The 23,765-nt window shown below is 39.1% G+C and overlaps 19 non-coding genes across 19 annotated transcripts; 18 read left to right on the plus strand and 1 right to left on the minus strand.

Moving 5' to 3' along the window:
• The first annotated feature begins 280 nt into the window (after positions 1 to 280).
• trnaw-cca (transfer RNA tryptophan (anticodon CCA)) lies at positions 281 to 352 on the plus strand. The gene has a single exon. It is a non-coding gene; the product is annotated as a tRNA-Trp (tRNA).
• Positions 353 to 1,473: 1,121 nt separating this feature from the next.
• trnam-cau (transfer RNA methionine (anticodon CAU)) lies at positions 1,474 to 1,545 on the minus strand. Its single transcript has one exon. It is a non-coding gene; the product is annotated as a tRNA-Met (tRNA).
• A 522-nt stretch (positions 1,546 to 2,067) lies between these two features.
• On the plus strand, positions 2,068 to 2,140 carry trnav-uac (transfer RNA valine (anticodon UAC)). Its single transcript has one exon. It is a non-coding gene; the product is annotated as a tRNA-Val (tRNA).
• A 508-nt stretch (positions 2,141 to 2,648) lies between these two features.
• Positions 2,649 to 2,720, plus strand: trnaw-cca (transfer RNA tryptophan (anticodon CCA)). Its single transcript has one exon. It is a non-coding gene; the product is annotated as a tRNA-Trp (tRNA).
• A 1,717-nt stretch (positions 2,721 to 4,437) lies between these two features.
• trnav-uac (transfer RNA valine (anticodon UAC)) lies at positions 4,438 to 4,510 on the plus strand. Its single transcript has one exon. It is a non-coding gene; the product is annotated as a tRNA-Val (tRNA).
• A 508-nt stretch (positions 4,511 to 5,018) lies between these two features.
• Positions 5,019 to 5,090, plus strand: trnaw-cca (transfer RNA tryptophan (anticodon CCA)). The gene has a single exon. It is a non-coding gene; the product is annotated as a tRNA-Trp (tRNA).
• A 1,717-nt stretch (positions 5,091 to 6,807) lies between these two features.
• On the plus strand, positions 6,808 to 6,880 carry trnav-uac (transfer RNA valine (anticodon UAC)). Its single transcript has one exon. It is a non-coding gene; the product is annotated as a tRNA-Val (tRNA).
• A 2,296-nt stretch (positions 6,881 to 9,176) lies between these two features.
• Positions 9,177 to 9,249, plus strand: trnav-uac (transfer RNA valine (anticodon UAC)). The gene has a single exon. It is a non-coding gene; the product is annotated as a tRNA-Val (tRNA).
• A 508-nt stretch (positions 9,250 to 9,757) lies between these two features.
• trnaw-cca (transfer RNA tryptophan (anticodon CCA)) lies at positions 9,758 to 9,829 on the plus strand. Its single transcript has one exon. It is a non-coding gene; the product is annotated as a tRNA-Trp (tRNA).
• A 1,721-nt stretch (positions 9,830 to 11,550) lies between these two features.
• trnag-ucc (transfer RNA glycine (anticodon UCC)) lies at positions 11,551 to 11,623 on the plus strand. Its single transcript has one exon. It is a non-coding gene; the product is annotated as a tRNA-Gly (tRNA).
• Positions 11,624 to 13,924: 2,301 nt separating this feature from the next.
• trnav-uac (transfer RNA valine (anticodon UAC)) lies at positions 13,925 to 13,997 on the plus strand. The gene has a single exon. It is a non-coding gene; the product is annotated as a tRNA-Val (tRNA).
• Positions 13,998 to 14,505: 508 nt separating this feature from the next.
• On the plus strand, positions 14,506 to 14,577 carry trnaw-cca (transfer RNA tryptophan (anticodon CCA)). Its single transcript has one exon. It is a non-coding gene; the product is annotated as a tRNA-Trp (tRNA).
• Positions 14,578 to 16,298: 1,721 nt separating this feature from the next.
• Positions 16,299 to 16,371, plus strand: trnav-uac (transfer RNA valine (anticodon UAC)). The gene has a single exon. It is a non-coding gene; the product is annotated as a tRNA-Val (tRNA).
• Positions 16,372 to 16,879: 508 nt separating this feature from the next.
• Positions 16,880 to 16,951, plus strand: trnaw-cca (transfer RNA tryptophan (anticodon CCA)). The gene has a single exon. It is a non-coding gene; the product is annotated as a tRNA-Trp (tRNA).
• A 1,715-nt stretch (positions 16,952 to 18,666) lies between these two features.
• On the plus strand, positions 18,667 to 18,739 carry trnav-uac (transfer RNA valine (anticodon UAC)). Its single transcript has one exon. It is a non-coding gene; the product is annotated as a tRNA-Val (tRNA).
• Positions 18,740 to 19,247: 508 nt separating this feature from the next.
• On the plus strand, positions 19,248 to 19,319 carry trnaw-cca (transfer RNA tryptophan (anticodon CCA)). The gene has a single exon. It is a non-coding gene; the product is annotated as a tRNA-Trp (tRNA).
• Positions 19,320 to 21,034: 1,715 nt separating this feature from the next.
• On the plus strand, positions 21,035 to 21,107 carry trnav-uac (transfer RNA valine (anticodon UAC)). Its single transcript has one exon. It is a non-coding gene; the product is annotated as a tRNA-Val (tRNA).
• A 508-nt stretch (positions 21,108 to 21,615) lies between these two features.
• trnaw-cca (transfer RNA tryptophan (anticodon CCA)) lies at positions 21,616 to 21,687 on the plus strand. Its single transcript has one exon. It is a non-coding gene; the product is annotated as a tRNA-Trp (tRNA).
• Positions 21,688 to 23,403: 1,716 nt separating this feature from the next.
• On the plus strand, positions 23,404 to 23,476 carry trnav-uac (transfer RNA valine (anticodon UAC)). Its single transcript has one exon. It is a non-coding gene; the product is annotated as a tRNA-Val (tRNA).
• Positions 23,477 to 23,765: the final 289 nt, after the last annotated feature.

Genomic DNA, 23,765 nt, shown 5'->3' on the forward strand with positions numbered 1-23,765 from the left:
AGTGCGCATTCAAAGGAGACGCGCTGAGAGAATCCTAGTTAAATACTAGTTTTACTGATTTAAACTAGTTGTTTAATGTTTTCTTTACTTTTAAAGCTGAGAATTAAACACACTTGCGACAACTTCATAGCCCTGCTGGCTACGAACACGTATCGAGTCGGCTGTTTCCTATAACCCTGGTGATAGCGAGTGTTTTCCAAGTATCAGCATCGGCATTACCATGCGTTTGGCATGCTTGCTGTGCACTCTAGCATTGCATAACAAGCATGTAGTATGCCCGGACTTCGTGGCGCAACGGTAGCGCGTCTGACTCCAGATCAGAAGGTTGCGTGTTCAAATCACGTCGAGGTCAAAGCCTTCTTTGTTTCTATTCCGCACTATTTCGTTTTTTAACGTGTTTGGATTTGAATGTTTCCGTGCATTTATTTAAACAATTTAGCCTACACAACATATCGATTGTATAGCGATCAAACAGAGATTTATTGTATTGTGATTCTTTTTTATGTTTCAGTTGATACTGCACAATAAATTAAAGTGACTCCCAAATTAATGTTGGCCAGTCTTCAATGACATAGTTGGGGAATAAAGTCATATTAACACTTCCTTGCATGTTATATTGAAAACAGCTCTACAAATACTAGTTTTGAAGAAACTTAAAGTACAGCAAGTAATGATTGATGCCTTAAAGCTTAACAGACCTTTACAAATTAACAAAGAAAACATAAAAAAGGGGCACATAGTCGGCAGGATGTGAACATGAGCGGGGAAACTCCAACATCTTTTAAGTCCATCACCTTAACTACTTGGCCAAAACTACTTTGTGTAAAGTACCAAGTTCTATAAACATATCACAGACCAAGAACAAATACACACAGTTTGTTTTTAATAAAACATTGACCAAACCACAATCCCTGGTTTAGGAGGCTAGTGCCTTATCCTTTAGGTGACTGCAGCACTTTCATATGGATAGTAGTCAGCGTGACAAAATACGACCAGAGGGAAAAAAGCAGTGGTTTCCCTGTCATTCCATTGCCATATTACATTGTGCATGTTCAGAATATGCGGGAATCCTGAAAACAGCATTGTAATATGTGAACAAATCAATAACCGAATTTAATTAACGCATGGATTAAACGCTATTGAGTGTTACGGTTGTTAATTAACTTGCAAAGCAAACGTTTTAGAGCTCAACTTTTAAGAGAGTTCAAGAGCTGACATATGCAGGAGCTGGCAATATTGACGTATTCCCAAGGGCTTTATCTTTTGGTCTTTCTGGGAACAATTTAAAAAGAAAAGAAAGCAATGTCATTTGTAAAGAAACGAATTTGATAGAAAACCTAACGTTTTCGAGGTTAGTTGTCGATTTAAATGTTCCAGTAATGTGCACATTTCCCTGATTGCGAATATAATACGAAGTCTTGCCTTCAGTTAATATTTTAGAAAAACTGCTTTGCAAACAGAAGAAAAACAAGCTAGCAGAGGATGGTTTCGATCCATCGACCTCTGGGTTATGGGCCCAGCACGCTTCCGCTGCGCCACTCTGCTGCTGTTACCGCATAACTGAATTACCAAGCAGCAGAAAAAAAACTGAACTCATCGTTTTAACCAGCCACACGGCAGTGGCCGGGCCAAACCATGGAAACGTCGTAAATCAGAGATGATCCGTTTTCTTTTCTCCCAAATACGTTATGCAAAGTATGCAACTTTTCTGCCCACTTTGATCACAGGCAGTTTTATTCCCCAGTTTCGGCGGCCAATTCCAATATTCTGTCTCTCGAAAGCATCTTAAATCGTGGAAAGCGCTCTTTGTTTAAAATTACACAGAAGACTTCTTTTCTTCGACCAGGCTTACAATTAGATATTTTCTTCTTTTCAAATAGATTTTTTGAAGCGCATATGGGGCGCTATAGAAAATATATATGATTAATTGATTGAATGTTGGCCTGCGTTCGGCCTGGCAGGGTTAATTCTTAAAAAGACAACGCCGAAGGGTCTGATAAATGTTTGCAATTATTTGAGATGCTGCATGTAGACAATAATGTAGGAGCACCACCACTGTTTTGACAAGGTTCCATAGTGTAGTGGTTATCACGTCTGCTTTACACGCAGAAGGCCCTGGGTTCGATCCCCAGTGGAACCACTGCAGTTTGTTTTTAAATTATATCAATCCCTGGTCAAGACAAAGTCTCTCTGGGGTTGGCCTGTCATTAGATTGCCGATGTAAGATCCCTGGTCCCATCGTAGAAGCAGGATAGTTTATTCACAAATAAATACATACACGTTTGTTTATGTTTCTTTTGTTGGTAAATTAACCCAATACATTATTGCATTCTGCCACGTAATTAGACGATCAAAGCCCATTTGTGCCAGTGCGCATTCAAAGGAGACGCGCTGAGAGAATCCTAGTTAAATACTAGTTTTACTGATTTAAACTAGTTGTTTAATGTTTTCTTTACTTTTAAAGCTGAGAATTAAACACACTTGCGACAACTTCATAGCCCTGCTGGCTACGAACACGTATCGAGTCGGCTGTTTCCTATAACCCTGGTGATAGCGAGTGTTTTCCAAGTATCAGCATCGGCATTACCATGCGTTTGGCATGCTTGCTGTGCACTCTAGCATTGCATAACAAGCATGTAGTATGCCCGGACTTCGTGGCGCAACGGTAGCGCGTCTGACTCCAGATCAGAAGGTTGCGTGTTCAAATCACGTCGAGGTCAAAGCCTTCTTTGTTTCTATTCCGCACTATTTCGTTTTTTAACGTGTTTGGATTTGAATGTTTCCGTGCATTTATTTAAACAATTTAGCCTACACAACATATCGATTGTATAGCGATCAAACAGAGATTTATTGTATTGTGATTCTTTTTTATGTTTCAGTTGATACTGCACAATAAATTAAAGTGACTCCCAAATTAATGTTGGCCAGTCTTCAATGACATAGTTGGGGAATAAAGTCATATTAACACTTCCTTGCATGTTATATTGAAAACAGCTCTACAAATACTAGTTTTGAAGAAACTTAAAGTACAGCAAGTAATGATTGATGCCTTAAAGCTTAACAGACCTTTACAAATTAACAAAGAAAACATAAAAAAGGGGCACATAGTCGGCAGGATGTGAACATGAGCGGGGAAACTCCAACATCTTTTAAGTCCATCACCTTAACTACTTGGCCAAAACTACTTTGTGTAAAGTACCAAGTTCTATAAACATATCACAGACCAAGAACAAATACACACAGTTTGTTTTTAATAAAACATTGACCAAACCACAATCCCTGGTTTAGGAGGCTAGTGCCTTATCCTTTAGGTGACTGCAGCACTTTCATATGGATAGTAGTCAGCGTGACAAAATACGACCAGAGGGAAAAAAGCAGTGGTTTCCCTGTCATTCCATTGCCATATTACATTGTGCATGTTCAGAATATGCGGGAATCCTGAAAACAGCATTGTAATATGTGAACAAATCAATAACCGAATTTAATTAACGCATGGATTAAACGCTATTGAGTGTTACGGTTGTTAATTAACTTGCAAAGCAAACGTTTTAGAGCTCAACTTTTAAGAGAGTTCAAGAGCTGACATATGCAGGAGCTGGCAATATTGACGTATTCCCAAGGGCTTTATCTTTTGGTCTTTCTGGGAACAATTTAAAAAGAAAAGAAAGCAATGTCATTTGTAAAGAAACGAATTTGATAGAAAACCTAACGTTTTCGAGGTTAGTTGTCGATTTAAATGTTCCAGTAATGTGCACATTTCCCTGATTGCGAATATAATACGAAGTCTTGCCTTCAGTTAATATTTTAGAAAAACTGCTTTGCAAACAGAAGAAAAACAAGCTAGCAGAGGATGGTTTCGATCCATCGACCTCTGGGTTATGGGCCCAGCACGCTTCCGCTGCGCCACTCTGCTGCTGTTACCGCATAACTGAATTACCAAGCAGCAGAAAAAAAAAACTGAACTCATCGTTTTAACCAGCCACACGGCAGTGGCCGGGCCAAACCATGGAAACGTCGTAAATCAGAGATGATCCGTTTTCTTTTCTCCCAAATACGTTATGCAAAGTATGCAACTTTTCTGCCCACTTTGATCACAGGCAGTTTTATTCCCCAGTTTCGGCGGCCAATTCCAATATTCTGTCTCTCGAAAGCATCTTAAATCGTGGAAAGCGCTCTTTGTTTAAAATTACACAGAAGACTTCTTTTCTTCGACCAGGCTTACAATTAGATATTTTCTTCTTTTCAAATAGATTTTTTGAAGCGCATATGGGGCGCTATAGAAAATATATATGATTAATTGATTGAATGTTGGCCTGCGTTCGGCCTGGCAGGGTTAATTCTTAAAAAGACAACGCCGAAGGGTCTGATAAATGATTGCAATTATTTGAGATGCTGCATGTAGACAATAATGTAGGAGCACCACCACTGTTTCGACAAGGTTCCATAGTGTAGTGGTTATCACGTCTGCTTTACACGCAGAAGGCCCTGGGTTCGATCCCCAGTGGAACCACTGCAGTTTGTTTTTAAATTATATCAATCCCTGGTCAAGACAAAGTCTCTCTGGGGTTGGCCTGTCATTAGATTGCCGATGTAAGATCCCTGGTCCCATCGTAGAAGCAGGATAGTTTATTCACAAATAAATACATACACGTTTGTTTATGTTTCTTTTGTTGGTAAATTAACCCAATACATTATTACATTCTGCCACGTAATTAGACGATCAAAGCCCATTTGTGCCAGTGCGCATTCAAAGGAGACGCGCTGAGAGAATCCTAGTTAAATACTAGTTTTACTGATTTAAACTAGTTGTTTAATGTTTTCTTTACTTTTAAAGCTGAGAATTAAACACACTTGCGACAACTTCATAGCCCTGCTGGCTACGAGCACGTATCGAGTCGGCTGTTTCCTATAACCCTGGTGATAGCGAGTGTTTTCCAAGTATCAGCATCGGCATTACCATGCGTTTGGCATGCTTGCTGTGCACTCTAGCATTGCATAACAAGCATGTAGTATGCCCGGACTTCGTGGCGCAACGGTAGCGCGTCTGACTCCAGATCAGAAGGTTGCGTGTTCAAATCACGTCGAGGTCAAAGCCTTCTTTGTTTCTATTCCGCACTATTTCGTTTTTTAACGTGTTTGGATTTGAATGTTACCGTGCATTTATTTAAACAATTTAGCCTACACAACATATCGATTGTATAGCGATCAAACAGAGATTTATTGTATTGTGATTCTTTTTTATGTTTCATTTGATACTGCACAATAAATTAAAGTGACTCCCAAATTAATGTTGGCCAGTCTTCAATGACATAGTTGGGGAATAAAGTCATATTAACACTTCCTTGCATGTTATATTGAAAACAGCTCTACAAATACTAGTTTTGAAGAAACTTAAAGTACAGCAAGTAATGATTGATGCCTTAAAGCTTAACAGACCTTTACAAATTAACAAAGAAAACATAAAAAAGGGGCACATAGTCGGCAGGATGTGAACATGAGCGGGGAAACTCCAACATCTTTTAAGTCCATCACCTTAACTACTTGGCCAAAACTACTTTGTGTAAAGTACCAAGTTCTATAAACATATCACAGACCAAGAACAAATACACACAGTTTGTTTTTAATAAAACATTGACCAAACCACAATCCCTGGTTTAGGAGGCTAGTGCCTTATCCTTTAGGTGACTGCAGCACTTTCATATGGATAGTAGTCAGCGTGACAAAATACGACCAGAGGGAAAAAAGCAGTGGTTTCCCTGTCATTCCATTGCCATATTACATTGTGCATGTTCAGAATATGCGGGAATCCTGAAAACAGCATTGTAATATGTGAACAAATCAATAACCGAATTTAATTAACGCATGGATTAAACGCTATTGAGTGTTACGGTTGTTAATTAACTTGCAAAGCAAACGTTTTAGAGCTCAATTTTTAAGAGAGTTCAAGAGCTGACATATGCAGGAGCTGGCAATATTGACGTATTCCCAAGGGCTTTATCTTTTGGTCTTTCTGGGAACAATTTAAAAAGAAAAGAAAGCAATGTCATTTGTAAAGAAACGAATTTGATAGAAAACCTAACGTTTTCGAGGTTAGTTGTCGATTTAAATGTTCCAGTAATGTGCACATTTCCCTGATTGCGAATATAATACGAAGTCTTGCCTTCAGTTAATATTTTAGAAAAACTGCTTTGCAAACAGAAGAAAAACAAGCTAGCAGAGGATGGTTTCGATCCATCGACCTCTGGGTTATGGGCCCAGCACGCTTCCGCTGCGCCACTCTGCTGCTGTTGCCGCATAACTGAATTACCAAGCAGCAGAAAAAAAAAACTGAACTCATCGTTTTAACCAGCCACACGGCAGTGGCCGGGCCAAACCATGGAAACGTCGTAAATCAGAGATGATCCGTTTTCTTTTCTCCCAAATACGTTATGCAAAGTATGCAACTTTTCTGCCCACTTTGATCACAGGCAGTTTTATTCCCCAGTTTCGGCGGCCAATTCCAATATTCTGTCTCTCGAAAGCATCTTAAATCGTGGAAAGCGCTCTTTGTTTAAAATTACACAGAAGACTTCTTTTGTTCGACCAGGCTTACAATTAGATTTTTTCTTCTTTTCAAATAGATTTTTTGAAGCGCATATGGGGCGCTATAGAAAATATATATGATTAATTGATTGAATGTTGGCCTGCGTTCGGTCTGGCAGGGTTAATTCTTAAAAAGACAACGCCGAAGGGTCTGATAAATGATTGCACTTATTTGAGATGCTGCATGTAGACAATAATGTAGGAGCACCACCACTGTTTCGACAAGGTTCCATAGTGTAGTGGTTATCACGTCTGCTTTACACGCAGAAGGCCCTGGGTTCGATCCCCAGTGGAACCACTGCAGTTTGTTTTTAAATTATATCAATCCCTGGTCAAGACAAAGTCTCTCTGGGGTTGGCCTGTCATTAGATTGCCGATGTAAGATCCCTGGTCCCATCGTAGAAGCAGGATAGTTTATTCACAAATAAATACATACACGTTTGTTTATGTTTCTTTTGTTGGTAAATTAACCCAATACATTATTACATTCTGCCACGTAATTAGACGATCAAAGCCCATTTGTGCCAGTGCGCATTCAAAGGAGACGCGCTGAGAGAATCCTAGTTAAATACTAGTTTTACTGATTTAAACTAGTTGTTTAATGTTTTCTTTACTTTTAAAGCTGAGAATTAAACACACTTGCGACAACTTCATAGCCCTGCTGGCTACGAACACGTATCGAGTCGGCTGTTTCCTATAACCCTGGTGATAGTGAGTGTTTTCCAAGTATCAGCATCGGCATTACCATGCGTTTGGCATGCTTGCTGTGCACTCTAGAATTGCATAACAAGCATGTAGTATGCCCGGACTTCGTCGCGCAACGGTAGAGCGTCTGACTCCAGATCAGAAGGTTGCGTGTTCAAATCACGTCGAGGTCAAAGCCTTCTTTGTTTCTATTCCGCACTATTTCGTTTTTTAACGTGTTTGGATTTGAATGTTTCCGTGCATTTATTTAAACAATTTAGCCTACACAACATATCGATTGTATAGCGATCAAACAGAGATTTATTGTATTGTGATTCTTTTTTATGTTTCAGTTGATACTGCACAATAAATTAAAGTGACTCCCAAATTAATGTTGGCCAGTCTTCAATGACATAGTTGGGGAATAAAGTCATATTAACACTTCCTTGCATGTTATATTGAAAACAGCTCTACAAATACTAGTTTTGAAGAAACTTAAAGTACAGCAAGTAATGATTGATGCCTTAAAGCTTAACAGACCTTTACAAATTAACAAAGAAAACATAAAAAAGGGGCACATAGTCGGCAGGATGTGAACATGAGCGGGGAAACTCCAACATCTTTTAAGTCCATCACCTTAACTACTTGGCCAAAACTACTTTGTGTAAAGTACCAAGTTCTATAAACATATCACAGACCAAGAACAAATACACACAGTTTGTTTTTAATAAAACATTGACCAAACCACAATCCCTGGTTTAGGAGGCTAGTGCCTTATCCTTTAGGTGACTGCGGCACTTTCATATGGATAGTAGTCAGCGTGACAAAATACGACCAGAGGGAAAAAAGCAGTGGTTTCCCTGTCATTCCATTGCCATATTACATTGTGCATGTTCAGAATATGCGGGAATCCTGAAAACAGCATTGTAATATGTGAACAAATCAATAACCGAATTTAATTAACGCATGGATTAAACGCTATTGAGTGTTACGGTTGTTAATTAACTTGCAAAGCAAACGTTTTAGAGCTCAATTTTTAAGAGAGTTCAAGAGCTGACATATGCAGGAGCTGGCAATATTGACGTATTCCCAAGGGCTTTATCTTTTGGTCTTTCTGGGAACAATTTAAAAAGAAAAGAAAGCAATGTCATTTGTAAAGAAACGAATTTGATAGAAAACCTAACGTTTTCGAGGTTAGTTGTCGATTTAAATGTTCCAGTAATGTGCACATTTCCCTGATTGCGAATATAATACGAAGTCTTGCCTTCAGTTAATATTTTAGAAAAACTGCTTTGCAAACAGAAGAAAAACAAGCTAGCAGAGGATGGTTTCGATCCATCGACCTCTGGGTTATGGGCCCAGCACGCTTCCGCTGCGCCACTCTGCTGCTGTTGCCGCATAACTGAATTACCAAGCAGCAGAAAAAAAAACTGAACTCATCGTTTTAACCAGCCACACGGCAGTGGCCGGGCCAAACCATGGAAACGTCGTAAATCAGAGATGATCCGTTTTCTTTTCTCCCAAATACGTTATGCAAAGTATGCAACTTTTCTGCCCACTTTGATCACAGGCAGTTTTATTCCCCAGTTTCGGCGGCCAATTCCAATATTCTGTCTCTCGAAAGCATCTTAAATCGTGGAAAGCGCTCTTTGTTTAAAATTACACAGAAGACTTCTTTTGTTCGACCAGGCTTACAATTAGATATTTTCTTCTTTTCAAATAGATTTTTTGAAGCGCATATGGGGCGCTATAGAAAATATATATGATTAATTGATTGAATGTTGGCCTGCGTTCGGTCTGGCAGGGTTAATTCTTAAAAAGACAACGCCGAAGGGTCTGATAAATGATTGCAATTATTTGAGATGCTGCATGTAGACAATAATGTAGGAGCACCACCACTGTGTCGACAAGGTTCCATAGTGTAGTGGTTATCACGTCTGCTTTACACGCAGAAGGCCCTGGGTTCGATCCCCAGTGGAACCACTGCAGTTTGTTTTTAAATTATATCAATCCCTGGTCAAGACAAAGTCTCTCTGGGGTTGGCCTGTCATTAGATTGCCGATGTAAGATCCCTCGTCCCATCGTAGAAGCAGGATAGTTTATTCACAAATAAATACATACACGTTTGTTTATGTTTCTTTTGTTGGTAAATTAACCCAATACATTATTACATTCTGCCACGTAATTAGACGATCAAAGCCCATTTGTGCCAGTGCGCATTCAAAGGAGACGCGCTGAGAGAATCCTAGTTAAATACTAGTTTTACTGATTTAAACTAGTTGTTTAATGTTTTCTTTACTTTTAAAGCTGAGAATTAAACACACTTGCGACAACTTCATAGCCCTGCTGGCTACGAACACGTATCGAGTCGGCTGTTTCCTATAACCCTGGTGATAGCGAGTGTTTTCCAAGTATCAGCATCGGCATTACCATGCGTTTGGCATGCTTGATGTGCACTCTAGCATTGCATAACAAGCATGTAGTATGCCCGGACTTCGTGGCGCAACGGTAGCGCGTCTGACTCCAGATCAGAAGGTTGCGTGTTCAAATCACGTCGAAGTCAAAGCCTTCTTTGTTTCTATTCCGCACTATTTCGTTTTTTAACGTGTTTGGATTTGAATGTTTCCGTGCATTTATTTAAACAATTTAGCCTACACAACATATCGATTGTATAGCGATCAAACAGAGATGTATTGTATTGTGATTCTTTTTTATGTTTCATTTGATACTGCACAATAAATTAAAGTGACTCCCAAATTAATGTTGGCCAGTCTTCAATGACATAGTTGGGGAATAAAGTCATATTAACACTTCCTTGCATGTTATATTGAAAACAGCTCTACAAATACTAGTTTTGAAGAAACTTAAAGTACAGCAAGTAATGATTGATGCCTTAAAGCTTAACAGACCTTTACAAATTAACAAAGAAAACATAAAAAAGGGGCACATAGTCAGCAGGATGTGAACATGAGCGGGGAAACTTCAACATCTTTAAAGTCTATCACCTTAACTACTTGGCCGAAACTACTTTGTGTAAAGTACCAAGTTCTATGAACATATCACAGACCAAGAACAAATACACACAGTTTGTTTTTAATAAAACATTGACCAAACCACAATCCCTGGTTTAGGAGGCTAGTGCCTTATCCTTTAGGTGACTGCGGCACTTTCATATGGATAGTAGTCAGCGTGACAAAATACGACCAGAGGGAAAAAAGCAGTGGTTTCAATGTCATTCCATTGTCATATTACATTGTGCATGTTCAGAATATGCGGGAATCCTGAAAACAGCATTGTAATATGTGAACAAATCAATAACCGAATTTAATTAACACATGGATTAAACGCTATTGAGTGTTACGGTTGTTAATTAACTTGCAAAGCAAACGTTTTAGAGCTCAATTTTAAAGAGAGTTCAAGAGCTGACATATGCAGGAGCTGGCAATATTGACGTATTCCCAAGGGCTTTATCTTTTGGTCTTTCTGGGAACAATTTAAAAAGAAAAGAAAGCAATGTCATTTGTAAAGAAACGAATTTGATAGAAAACCTAACGTTTTCGAGGTTAGTTGTCGATTTAAATGTTCCAGTAATGTGCACATTTCCCTGATTGCGAATATAATACGAAGTCTTGCCTTCAGTTAATATTTTGGAAAAACTGCTTTGCAAACAGAAGAAAAACAAGCTAGCAGAGAATGGTTTCGATCCATCGACCTCTGGGTTATGGGCCCAGCACGCTTCCGCTGCGCCACTCTGTTGCTGTTGCCGCATAACTGAATTACCAAGCAGCAGAAAAAAAAAAAAAACTGAACTCATCGTTTTAACCAGCCACACGGCAGTGGCCGGGCCAAACCATGGAAACGTCATAAATCAGAGATGATCCGTTTTCTTTTCTCCGATATACGTTATGCAAAGTATGCAACTTTTCTGCCCACTTTGATCACAGGCAGTTTTATTCCCCAGTTTCGGCGGCCAATACCAATATTCTGTCTCTCGAAAGCATCTTAAATCGTGGAAAGCGCTCTTTGTTTAAAATTACACAGAAGACTTCTTTTGTTCGACCAGGCTTACAATTAGATATTTTCTTCTTTTCAAATAGATTTTTTGAAGCGCATATGGGGCGCTATAGAAAATATATATGATTAATTGATTGAATGTTGGCCTGCGTTCGGTCTGGCAGGGTTAATTCTTAAAAAGACAACGCCGAAGGGTCTGATAAATGATTGCAATTATTTGAGATGCTGTGTGTAGACAATAATGTAGGAGCACCACCACTGTTTCGACAAGGTTCCATAGTGTAGTGGTTATCACGTCTGCTTTCCACGCAGAAGGCCCTGGGTTCGATCCCCAGTGGAACCACTGCAGTTTGTTTTTAAATTATATCAATCCCTGGTCAAGACAAAGTCTCTCTGGGGTTGGCCTGTCATTAGATTGCCGATGTAAGATCCCTGGTCCCATCGTAGAAGCAGGATAGTTTATTCACAAATAAATACATACACGTTTGTTTATGTTTCTTTTGTTGGTAAATTAACCCAATACATTATTACATTCTGCCACGTAATTAGACGATCAAAGCCCATTTGTGCCAGTGCGCATTCAAAGGAGACGCGCTGAGAGAATCCTAGTTAAATACTAGTTTTACTGATTTAAACTAGTTGTTTAATGTTTTCTTTACTTTTAAAGCTGAGAATTAAACACACTTGCGACAACTTCATAGCCCTGCTGGCTACGAACACGTATCGAGTCGGCTGTTTCCTATAACCCTGGTGATACCGAGTGTTTTCCAAGTATCAGCATCGGCATTACCATGCGTTTGGCATGCTTGCTGTGCACTCTAGCATTGCATAACAAGCATGTAGTATGCCCGGACTTAGTCGCGCAACGGTAGAGCGTCTGACTCCAGATCAGAAGGTTGCGTGTTCAAATCACGTCGAGGTCAAAGCCTTCTTTGTTTCTATTCCGCACTATTTCGTTTTTTAACGTTTTTGGATTTGAATGTTTCCATGCATTTATTTAAACAATTTAGCCTACACAACATATCGATTGTATAGCGATCAAACAGAGATTTATTGTATTGTGATTCTTTTTTATGTTTCAGTTGATACTGCACAATAAATTAAAGTGACTCCCAAATTAATGTTGGCCAGTCTTCAATGACATAGTTGGGGAATAAAGTCATATTAACACTTCCTTGCATGTTATATTGAAAACAGCTCTACAAATACTAGTTTTGAAGAAACTTAAAGTACAGCAAGTAATGATTGATGCCTTAAAGCTTAACAGACCTTTACAAATTAACAAAGAAAACATAAAAAAGGGGCACATAGTCGGCAGGATGTGAACATGAGCGGGGAAACTCCAACATCTTTTAAGTCCATCACCTTAACTACTTGGCCAAAACTACGTTGTGTAAAGTACCAAGTTCTATAAACATATCACAGAACAAGAACAAATACACACAGTTTGTTTTTAATAAAACATTGACCAAACCACAATCCCTGGTTTAGGAGGCTAGTGCCTTATCCTTTAGGTGACTGCGGCACTTTCATATGGATAGTAGTCAGCGTGACAAAATACGACCAGAGGGAAAAAAGCAGTGGTTTCCCTGTCATTCCATTGCCATATTACATTGTGCATGTTCAGAATATGCGGGAATCCTGAAAACAGCATTGTAATATGTGAACAAATCAATAACCGAATTTAATTAACGCATGGATTAAACGCTATTGAGTGTTACGGTTGTTAATTAACTTGCAAAGCAAACGTTTTAGAGCTCAATTTTTAAGAGAGTTCAAGAGCTGACATATGCAGGAGCTGGCAATATTGACGTATTCCCAAGGGCTTTATCTTTTGGTCTTTCTGGGAACAATTTAAAAAGAAAAGAAAGCAATGTCATTTGTAAAGAAACGAATTTGATAGAAAACCTAACGTTTTCGAGGTTAGTTGTCGATTTAAATGTTCCAGTAATGTGCACATTTCCCTGATTGCGAATATAATACGAAGTCTTGCCTTCAGTTAATATTTTAGAAAAACTGCTTTGCAAACAGAAGAAAAACAAGCTAGCAGAGGATGGTTTCGATCCATCGACCTCTGGGTTATGGGCCCAGCACGCTTCCGCTGCGCCACTCTGCTGCTGTTGCCGCATAACTGAATTACCAAGCAGCAGAAAAAAAAAAAAAACTGAACTCATCGTTTTAACCAGCCACACGGCAGTGGCCGGGCCAAACCATGGAAACGTCGTAAATCAGAGATGATCCGTTTTCTTTTCTCCCAAATACGTTATGCAAAGTATGCAACTTTTCTGCCCACTTTGATCACAGGCAGTTTTATTCCCCAGTTTCGGCGGCCAATTCCAATATTCTGTCTCTCGAAAGCATCTTAAATCGTGGAAAGCGCTCTTTGTTTAAAATTACACAGAAGACTTCTTTTGTTCGACCAGGCTTACAATTAGATATTTTCTTCTTTTCAAATAGATTTTTTGAAGCGCATATGGGGCGCTATAGAAAATATATATGGTTAATTGATTGAATGTTGGCCTGCGTTCGGTCTGGCAGGGTTAATTCTTAAAAAGACAACGCCGAAGGGTCTGATAAATGATTGCAATTATTTGAGATGCTGCATGTAGACAATAATGTAGGAGCACCACCACTGTTTCGACACTGTTCCATAGTGTAGTGGTTATCACGTCTGCTTTACACGCAGAAGGCCCTGGGTTCGATCCCCAGTGGAACCACTGCAGTTTGTTTTTAAATTATATCAATCCCTGGTCAAGACAAAGCCTCTCTGGGGTTGGCCTGTCATTAGATTGTCGATGTAAGATCCCTGGTCCCATCGTAGAAGCAGGATAGTTTATTCACAAATAAATACATACACGTTTGTTTATGTTTCTTTTGTTGGTAAATTAACCCAATACATTATTACATTCTGCCACGTAATTAAACGATCAAAGCCCATTTGTGCCAGTGCACATTCAAAGGAGACGCGCTGAGAGAATCCTAGTTAAATAATAGTTTTACTGATTTAAACTAGTTGTTTAATGTTTTCTTTACTTTTAAAGCTGAGAATTAAACACACTTGCGACAACTTCATAGCCCTGCTGGCTACGAACACGTATCGAGTCGGCTGTTTCCTATAACCCTGGTGATACCGAGTGTTTTCCAAGTATCAGCATCGGCATTACCATGCGTTTGGCATGCTTGCTGTGCACTCTAGCATTGCATAACAAGCATGTAGTATGCCCGGAGTTCGTGGCGCAACGGTAGCGCGTCTGACTCCAGATCAGAAGGTTGCGTGTTCAAATCACGTCGAGGTCAAAGCCTTCTTTGTTTCTATGCCGCACTATTTCGTTTTGTAACGTGTTTGGATTTGAATGTTTCCGTGCATTTATTTAAACAATTTAGCCTACACAACATATCGATTGTATAGCGATCAAACAGAGATTTATTGTATTGTGATTCTTGTTTATGTTTCATTTGATACTGCACAATAAATTAAAGTGACTCCCAAATTAATGTTGGCCAGTCTTCAATGACATAGTTGGGGAATAAAGTCATATTAACACTTCCTTGCATGTTATATTGAAAACAGCTCTACAAATACTAGTTTTGAAGAAACTTAAAGTACAGCAAGTAATGATTGATGTCTTAAAGCTTAACAGACCTATACAAATTAACAAAGAAAACATAAAAAAAGGGCCACATAGTCGGCAGGATGTGAACATGAGCGGGGAAACTCCAACATCTTTTAAGTCCATCACCTTAACTACTTGACCAAAACAACTTTGTGTAAAGTACCAAGTTCTATAAACATATCACAGACCAAGAACAAATACACACAGTTTGTTTTTAATAAAACATTGACCAAACCACAATCCCTGGTTTAGGAGGCTAGTGCCTTATCCTTTAGGTGACTGCGGCACTTTCATATGGATAGTAGTCAGCGTGACAAAATACGACCAGAGGGAAAAAAGCAGTGATTTCCCTGTCATTCCATTGCCATATTACATTGTGCATGTTCAGAATATGCGGGAATCCTGAAAACAGCATTGTAATATGTGAACAAATCAATAACCGAATTTAATTAACGCATGGATTAAAAGCTATTGAGTGTTACGGTTGTTAATTAACTTGCAAAGCAAACGTTTTAGAGCTCAATTTTTAAGAGAGTTCAAGAGCTGACATATGCAGGAGCTGGCAATATTGACGTATTCCCAAGGGCTTTATCTTTTGGTCTTTCTGGGAACAATTTAAAAAGAAAAGGAAGCAATGTCATTTGTAAAGAAACGAATTTGATAGAAAACCTAACGTTTTCGAGGTTAGTTGTCGATTTAAATGTGTCCAGTAATGTGCACATTTCCCTGATTGCGAATATAATACGAAGTCTTGCCTTCAGTTAATATTTTAGAAAAACTGCTTTGCAAACAGAAGAAAAACAAGCTAGCAGAGGATGGTTTCGATCCATCGACCTCTGGGTTATGGGCCCAGCACGCTTCCGCTGCGCCACTCTGCTGCTGTTCCAGCATAACTCAATTACCAAGCAGCAGAAAAAAAACTGAACTCATCGTTTTAACCAGCCACACGGCAGTGGCCGGGCCAAACCATGGAAACGTCGTAAATCAGAGATGATCCGTTGTCTTTCCTCCCAAATACGTTATGCAAAGTATGCAACTTTTCTGCCCACTTTGATCACAGGCAGTTTTATTCCCCAGTTTCAGCGGCCAATTCCAATATTCTGTCTCTCGAAAGCATCTTAAATCGTGGAAAGCGCTCTTTGTTTAAAATTACACAGAAGACTTCTTTTGTTCGACCAGGCTTACAATTAGATATTTTCTTCTTTTCAAATAGATTTTTTGAAGCGCATATGGGGCGCTATAGAAAAATATATATGATTAATTGATTGAATGTTGGCCTGTGTTCGGTCTGGCAGGGTTAATTCTTAAAAAGACAACGCCGAAGGGTCTGATAAATGATTGCAATTATTTGAGATGCTGCATGTAGACAATAATGTAGGAGCACCACCAACTCAGTTCCGACAAGGTTCCATAGTGTAGTGGTTATCACGTCTGCTTTACACGCAGAAGGCCCTGGGTTCGATCCCCAGTGGAACCACTGCAGTTTGTTTTTAAATTATATCAATCCCTGGTCAAGACAAAGTCTCTCTGGGGTTGGCCTGTCATTAGATTGCCGATGTAAGATCCCTGGTCCCATCGTAGAAGCAGGATAGTTTATTCACAAATAAATACATACACGTTTGTTTATGTTTCTTTTGTTGGTAAATTAACCCAATACATTATTACATTCTGCCACGTAATTAGACGATCAAAACCCATTTGTGCCAGTGCGCATTCAAAGGAGACGCGCTGAGAGAATCCTAGTTAAATACTAGTTTTACTGATTTAAACTAGTTGTTTAATGTTTTCTTTACTTTTAAAGCTGAGAATTAAACACACTTGCGACAACTTCATAGCCCTGCTGGCTACGAACACGTATCGAGTCGGCTGTTTCCTATAACCCTGGTGATACCGAGTGTTTTCCAAGTATCAGCATCGGCATTACCATGCGTTTGGCATGCTTGCTGTGCACTCTAGCATTGCATTACAAGCATGTAGTATGCCCGGACTTCGTGGCGCAACGGTAGCCCGTCTGACTCCAGATCAGAAGGTTGCGTGTTCAAATCACGTCGAGGTCAAAGCCTTCTTTGTTTCTATTCCGCACTATTTCGTTTTTTAACGTGTTTGGATTTGAATGTTTCCGTGCATTTATTTAAACAATTTAGCCTACACAACATATCGATTGTATAGCGATCAAACAGAGATTTATTGTATTGTGATTCTTTTTTATGTTTCATTTGATACTGCACAATAAATTAAAGTGACTCCCAATTTAATGTTGGCCAGTCTTCAATGACATAGTTGGGGAATAAAGTCATATTAACACTTCCTTGCATGTTATATTGAAAACAGCTCTACAAATACTAATTTTGAAGAAACTTAAAGTACAGCAAGTAATGATTGATGCCTTAAAGCTTAACAGACCTTTACAAATTAACAAAGAAAACATAAAAAAGGGGCACATAGTCGGCAGGATGTGAACATGAGCGGGGAAACTCCAACATCTTTTTAGTCCATCACCTTAACTACTTGGCCAAAACTACTTTGTGTAAAGTACCAAGTTCTATAAACATATCACAGACCAAGAACAAATACACACAGTTTGTTTTTAATAAAACATTGACCAAACCACAATCCCTGGTTTAGGAGGCTAGTGCCTTATCCTTTAGGTGACTGCGGCACTTTCATATGGATAATAGTCAGCGTGACAAAATACGACCAGAGGGAAAAAAGCAGTGGTTTCCCTGTCATTCCATTGCCATATTACATTGTGCATGTTCAGAATATGCGGGAATCCTGAAAACAGCATTGTAATATGTGAACAAATCAATAACCGAATTTAATTAACGCATGGGTTAAACGCTATTGATTGTTACGGTTGTTAATTAACTTGCAAAGCAAACGTTTTAGAGCTCAATTTTAAAGAGAGTTCAAGAGCTGACATATGCAGGAGCTGGCAATATTGACGTATTCCCAAGGGCTTTATCTTTTGGTCTTTCTGGGAACAATTTAAAAAGAAAAGAAAGCAATGTCTTTGTAAAGAAACGAATTTGATAGAAAACCTAACGTTTTCGAGGTTAGTTGTCGATTTAAATGTTCCAGTAATGTGCACATTTCCCTGATTGCGAATATAATACGAAGTCTTGCCTTCAGTTAATTTTTTAGAAAAACTGCTTTGCAAACAGAAGAAAAACAAGCTAGCAGAGGATGGTTTCGATCCATCGACCTCTGGGTTATGGGCCCAGCACGCTTCCGCTGCGCCACTCTGCTACTTTTGCCCAATAACTGAATTACCAAGCAGCAGAAAAAAAAACTGAACTCATCGTTTTAACCATCCACACGGTAGTGGCCGGGCCAAACCATGGAAACGTCGTAAATCAGAGATGATCCGTTTTCTTTTCTCCCAAATACGTTATGCAAAGTATGCAACTTTTCTGCCCACTTTGATCACAGGCAGTTTTATTCCCCAGTTTCGGCGGCCAATTCCAATATTCTGTCTCTCGAAAGCATCTTAAATCGTGGAAAGCGCTCTTTGTTTAAAATTACACAGAAGACTTCTTTTGTTCGACCAGGCTTACAATTAGATATTTTCTTCTTTTCAAATAGATTTTTTGAAGCGCATATGGGGCGCTATAAAAAATATATATGATTAATTGATTGAATGTTGGCCTGCGTTCGGACTGGCAGGGTTAATTCTTAAAAAGACAACGCCGAAGGTTCTGATAAATGATTGCAATTATTTGAGATGCTGCATGTAGACAATAATGTAGGAGCACCACCACTGTTTCGACAAGGTTCCATAGTGTAGTGGTTATCACGTCTGCTTTACACGCAGAAGGCCCTGGGTTCGATCCCCAGTGGAACCACTGCAGTTTGTTTTTAAATTATATCAATCCCTGGTCAAGACAATGTCTCTCTGGGGTTGGCCTGTCATTAGATTGCCGATGTAAGATCCCTGGTCCCATCGTAGAAGCAGGATAGTTTATTCACAAATAAATACATACACGTTTGTTTACGTTTCTTTTGTTGGTAAATTAACCCAATACATTATTACATTCTGCCACGTAATTAGACGATCAAAGCCCATTTGTGCCAGTGCGCATTCAAAGGAGACGCGCTGAGAGAATCCTAGTTAAATACTAGTTTTACTGATTTAAACTAGTTGTTTAATGTTTTCTTTACTTTTAAAGCTGAGAATTAAACACACTTGCGACAACTTCATAGCCCTGCTGGCTACGAACACATATCGAGTCGGCTGTTTCCTATAACCCTGGTGATACCGAGTGTTTTCCAAGCATCAGCATCGGCATTACCATGCGTTTGGCATGCTTGCTGTGCACTCTAGCATTGCATAACAAGCATGTAGTATGCCCGGACTTCGTGGCGCAACGGTAGCCCGTCTGACTCCAGATCAGAAGGTTGCGTGTTCAAATCACGTCGAGGTCAAAGCCTTCTTTGTTTCTATTCCGCACTATTTCGTTTTTTAACGTGTTTGGATTTGAATGTTTCCGTGCATTTATTTAAACAATTTAGCCTACACAACATATCGATTGTATAGCGATCAAACAGAGATTTATTGTATTGTGATTCTTTTTTATGTTTCATTTGATACTGCACAATAAATTAAAGTGACTCCCAAATTAATGTTGGCCAGTCTTCAATGACATAGTTGGGGAATAAAGTCATATTAACACTTCCTTGCATGTTATATTGAAAACAGCTCTACAAATACTAGTTTTGAAGAAACTTAAAGTACAGCAAGTAATGATTGATGCCTTAAAGCTTAACAGACCTTTACAAATTAACAAAGAAAACATAAAAAAGGGGCACATAGTCGGCAGGATGTGAACATGAGCGGGGAAACTCCAACATCTTTTAAGTCCATCACCTTAACTACTTGGCCAAAACTACTTTGTGTAAAGTACCAAGTTCTATAAACATATCACAGACCAAGAACAAATACACACAGTTTGTTTTTAATAAAACATTGACCAAACCACAATCCCTGGTTTAGGAGGCTAGTGCCTTATCATTTAGGTGACTGCGGCACTTTCATATGGATAGTAGTCAGCGTGACAAAATACGACCAGAGGGAAAAAAGCAGTGGTTTCCCTGTCATTCCATTGCCATATTACATTGTGCATGTTCAGAATATGCGGGAATCCTGAAAACAGCATTGTAATATGTGAACAAATCAATAACCAAATTTAATTAACGCATGGATTAAACGCTATTGAGTGTTACGGTTGTTAATTAACTTGCAAAGCAAACGTTTTAGAGCTCAATTTTAAAGAGAGTTCAAGAGCTGACATATGCAGGAGCTGGCAATATTGACGTATTCCCAAGGGCTTTATCTTTTGGTCTTTCTGGGAACAATTTAAAAAGAAAAGAAAGCAATGTCATTTGTAAAGAAACGAATTTGATAGAAAACCTAACATTTTCGAGGTTAGTTGTCGATTTAAATGTTCCAATAATGTGCACATTTCCCTGATTGCGAATATAATACGAAGTCTTGCCTTCAGTTAATATTTTAGAAAAACTGCTTTGCAAACAGAAGAAAAACAAGCTAGCAGAGGATGGTTTCGATCCATCGACCTCTGGGTTATGGGCCCAGCACGCTTCCGCTGCGCCACTCTGCTGCTGTTGCCGCATAACTGAATTACCAAGCAGCAGAAAAAAAACTGAACTCATCGTTTTAACCAGCCACACGGCAGTGGCCGGGCCAAACCATGGAAACGTCGTAAATCAGAGATGATCCGTTTTCTTTTCTCCCAAATACGTTATGCAAAGTATGCAACTTTTCTGCCCACTTTGATCACAGGCAGTTTTATTCCCCAGTTTCGACGGCCAATTCCAATATTGTGTCTCTCGAAAGCATCTTAAATCGTGGAAAGCGCTCTTTGTTTAAAATTACACAGAAGACTTCTTTTGTTCGACCAGGCTTACAATTAGATATTTTCTTCTTTTCAAATAGATTTTTTGAAGCGCATATGGGGCGCTATAGAAAATATATATGATTAATTGATTGAATGTTGGCCTGCGTTCGGTCTGGCAGGGTTAATTCTTAAAAAGACAACGCCGAAGGTTCTGATAAATGATTGCAATTATTTGAGATGCTGCATGTAGACAATAATGTAGGAGCACCACCACTGTTCCGACAAGGTTCCATAGTGTAGTGGTTATCACGTCTGCTTTACACGCAGAAGGCCCTGGGTTCGATCCCCAGTGGAACCACTGCAGTTTGTTTTTAAATTATATCAATCCCTGGTCAAGACAAAGTCTCTCTGGGGTTGGCCTGTCATTAGATTGCCGATGTAAGATCCCTGGTCCCATCGTAGAAGCAGGATAGTTTATTCACAAATAAATGCATACACATTTGTTTACGTTTCTTTTGTTGGTAAATTAACCCAATACATTATTACATTCTGCCACGTAATTAGACGATCAAAGCCCATTTGTGCCAGTGCGCATTCAAAGGAGACACGCTGAGAGAATCCTAGTTAAATACTAGTTTTACTGATTTAAACTAGTTGTTTAATGTTTTCTTTACTTTTAAAGCTGAGAATTAAACACACTTGCGACAACTTCATAGCCCTGCTGGCTACGAACACGTATCGAGTCGGCTGTTTCCTATAACCCTGGTGATACCGAGTGTTTTCCAAGTATCAGCATCGGCATTACCATGCGTTTGGCATGCTTGCTGTGCACTCTAGCATTGCATAACAAGCATGTAGTATGCTCCGACTTCGTGGCGCAACGGTAGCGCGTCTGACTCCAGATCAGAAGGTTGCGTGTTCAAATCACGTCGAGGTCAAAGCCTTCTTTGTTTCTATTCCGCACTATTTCGTTTTTTAATGTGTTTGGTTTTCAATGTTTCCGTGCCTTTATTTAAACAATTTAGCCTACACAACATATCGATTGTATAGCGATCAAACAGAGATTTATTGTATTGTGATTCTTTTTTATGTTTCATTTGATACTGCACAATAAATTAAAGTGACTCCCAAATTAATGTTGGCCAGTCTTCAATGACATAGTTGGGGAATAAAGTCATATTAACACTTCCTTGCATGTTATATTGAAAACAGCTCTACAAATACTAGTTTTGAAGAAACTTAAAGTACAGCAAGTAATGATTGATGCCTTGAAGCTTAACAGACCTTTACAAATTAACAAAGAAAACATAAAAAAGGGGCACATAGTCGGCAGGATGTGAACATGAGCGGGGAAACTCCAACATCTTTTAAGTCCATCACCTTAACTACTTGGCCAAAACTACTTTGTGTAAAATACCAAATTCTTTAAAAATATAACAGACCTAGAACAAATACACACAGTTTGTTTTTAATAAAACATTGACCAAACCACAATCCCTGATTTAGGAGGCTAGTGCCTTATCATTTAGGTGACTGCGGCACTTTCATATGGATAGTAGTCAGCGTGACAAAATACGACCAGAGGGAAAAAAGCAGTGGTTTCCCTGTCATTCCATTGCCATATTACATTGTGCATGTTCAGAATATGCGGGAATCCTGAAAACAGCATTGTAATATGTGAACAAATCAATAACCGAATTTAATTAACGCATGGATTAAACGCTATTGAGTGTTACGGTTGTTAATTAACTTGCAAAGCAAACGTTTTAGAGCTCAATTTTAAAGAGAGTTCAAGAGCTGACATATGCAGGAGCTGGCAATATTGACGTATTCCCGAGGGCTTTATCTTTTGGTCTTTCTGGGAACAATTTAAAAAGAAAAGAAAGCAATGTCATTTGTAAAGAAACGAATTTGATAGAAAACCTAACGTTTTCGAGGTTAGTTGTCGATTTAAATGTTCCAGTAATGTGCACATTTCCCTGATTGCGAATATAATACGAAGTCTTGCCTTCAGTTAATATTTTAGAAAAACTGCTTTGCAAACAGAAGAAAAACAAGCTAGCAGAGGATGGTTTCGATCCATCGACCTCTGGGTTATGGGCCCAGCACGCTTCTGCTGCGCCACTCTGCTGCTGTTGCCTCATAACTGAATTACCAAGAAGCAGAAAAAAAACTGAACTCATCGTTTTAACCAGCCACACGGCAGTGGCCGGGCCAAACCATGGAAACGTCGTAAATCAGAGATGATCCGTTTTCTTTTCTCCCAAATACGTTATGCAAAGTATGCAACTTTTCTGCCCACTTTGATCACAGGCAGTTTTATTCCCCAGTTTCGGCGGCCAATTCCAATATTCTGTCTCTCGAAAGCATCTTAAATCGTGGAAAGCGCTCTTTGTTTAAAATTACACAGAAGACTTCTTTTGTTCGACCAGGCTTACAATTAGATATTTTCTTCTTTTCAAATAGATTTTTTGAAGCGCATATGGGGCGCTATAGAAAAATATATATGATTAATTGATTGAATGTTGGCCTGTGTTCGGTCTGGCAGGGTTAATTCTTAAAAAGACAACGCCGAAGGGTCTGATAAATGATTGCAATTATTTGAGATGCTGCATGTAGACAATAATGTAGGAGCACCACCACTGTTTTGACAATGTTCCATAGTGTAGTGGTTATCACGTCTGCTTTACACGCAGAAGGCCCTGGGTTCGATCCCCAGTGGAACCACTGCAGTTTGTTTTTAAATTATATCAATCCCTGGTCAAGACAAAGTCTCTCTGGGGTTGGCCTGTCATTAGATTGCCGATGTAAGATCCCTCGTCCCATCGTAGAAGCAGGATAGTTTATTCACAAATAAATACATACACGTTTGTTTATGTTTCTTTTGTTGGTAAATTAACCCAATACATTATTACATTCTGCCACGTAATTAGACGATCAAAGCCCATTTGTGCCAGTGCGCATTCAAAGGAGACGCGCTGAGAGAATCCTAGTTAAATACTAGTTTTACTGATTT

Source organism: Acipenser ruthenus, chromosome 32, assembly GCF_902713425.1.
Source record: "Acipenser ruthenus chromosome 32, fAciRut3.2 maternal haplotype, whole genome shotgun sequence".
NCBI lineage: Eukaryota > Metazoa > Chordata > Actinopteri > Acipenseriformes > Acipenseridae > Acipenser > Acipenser ruthenus.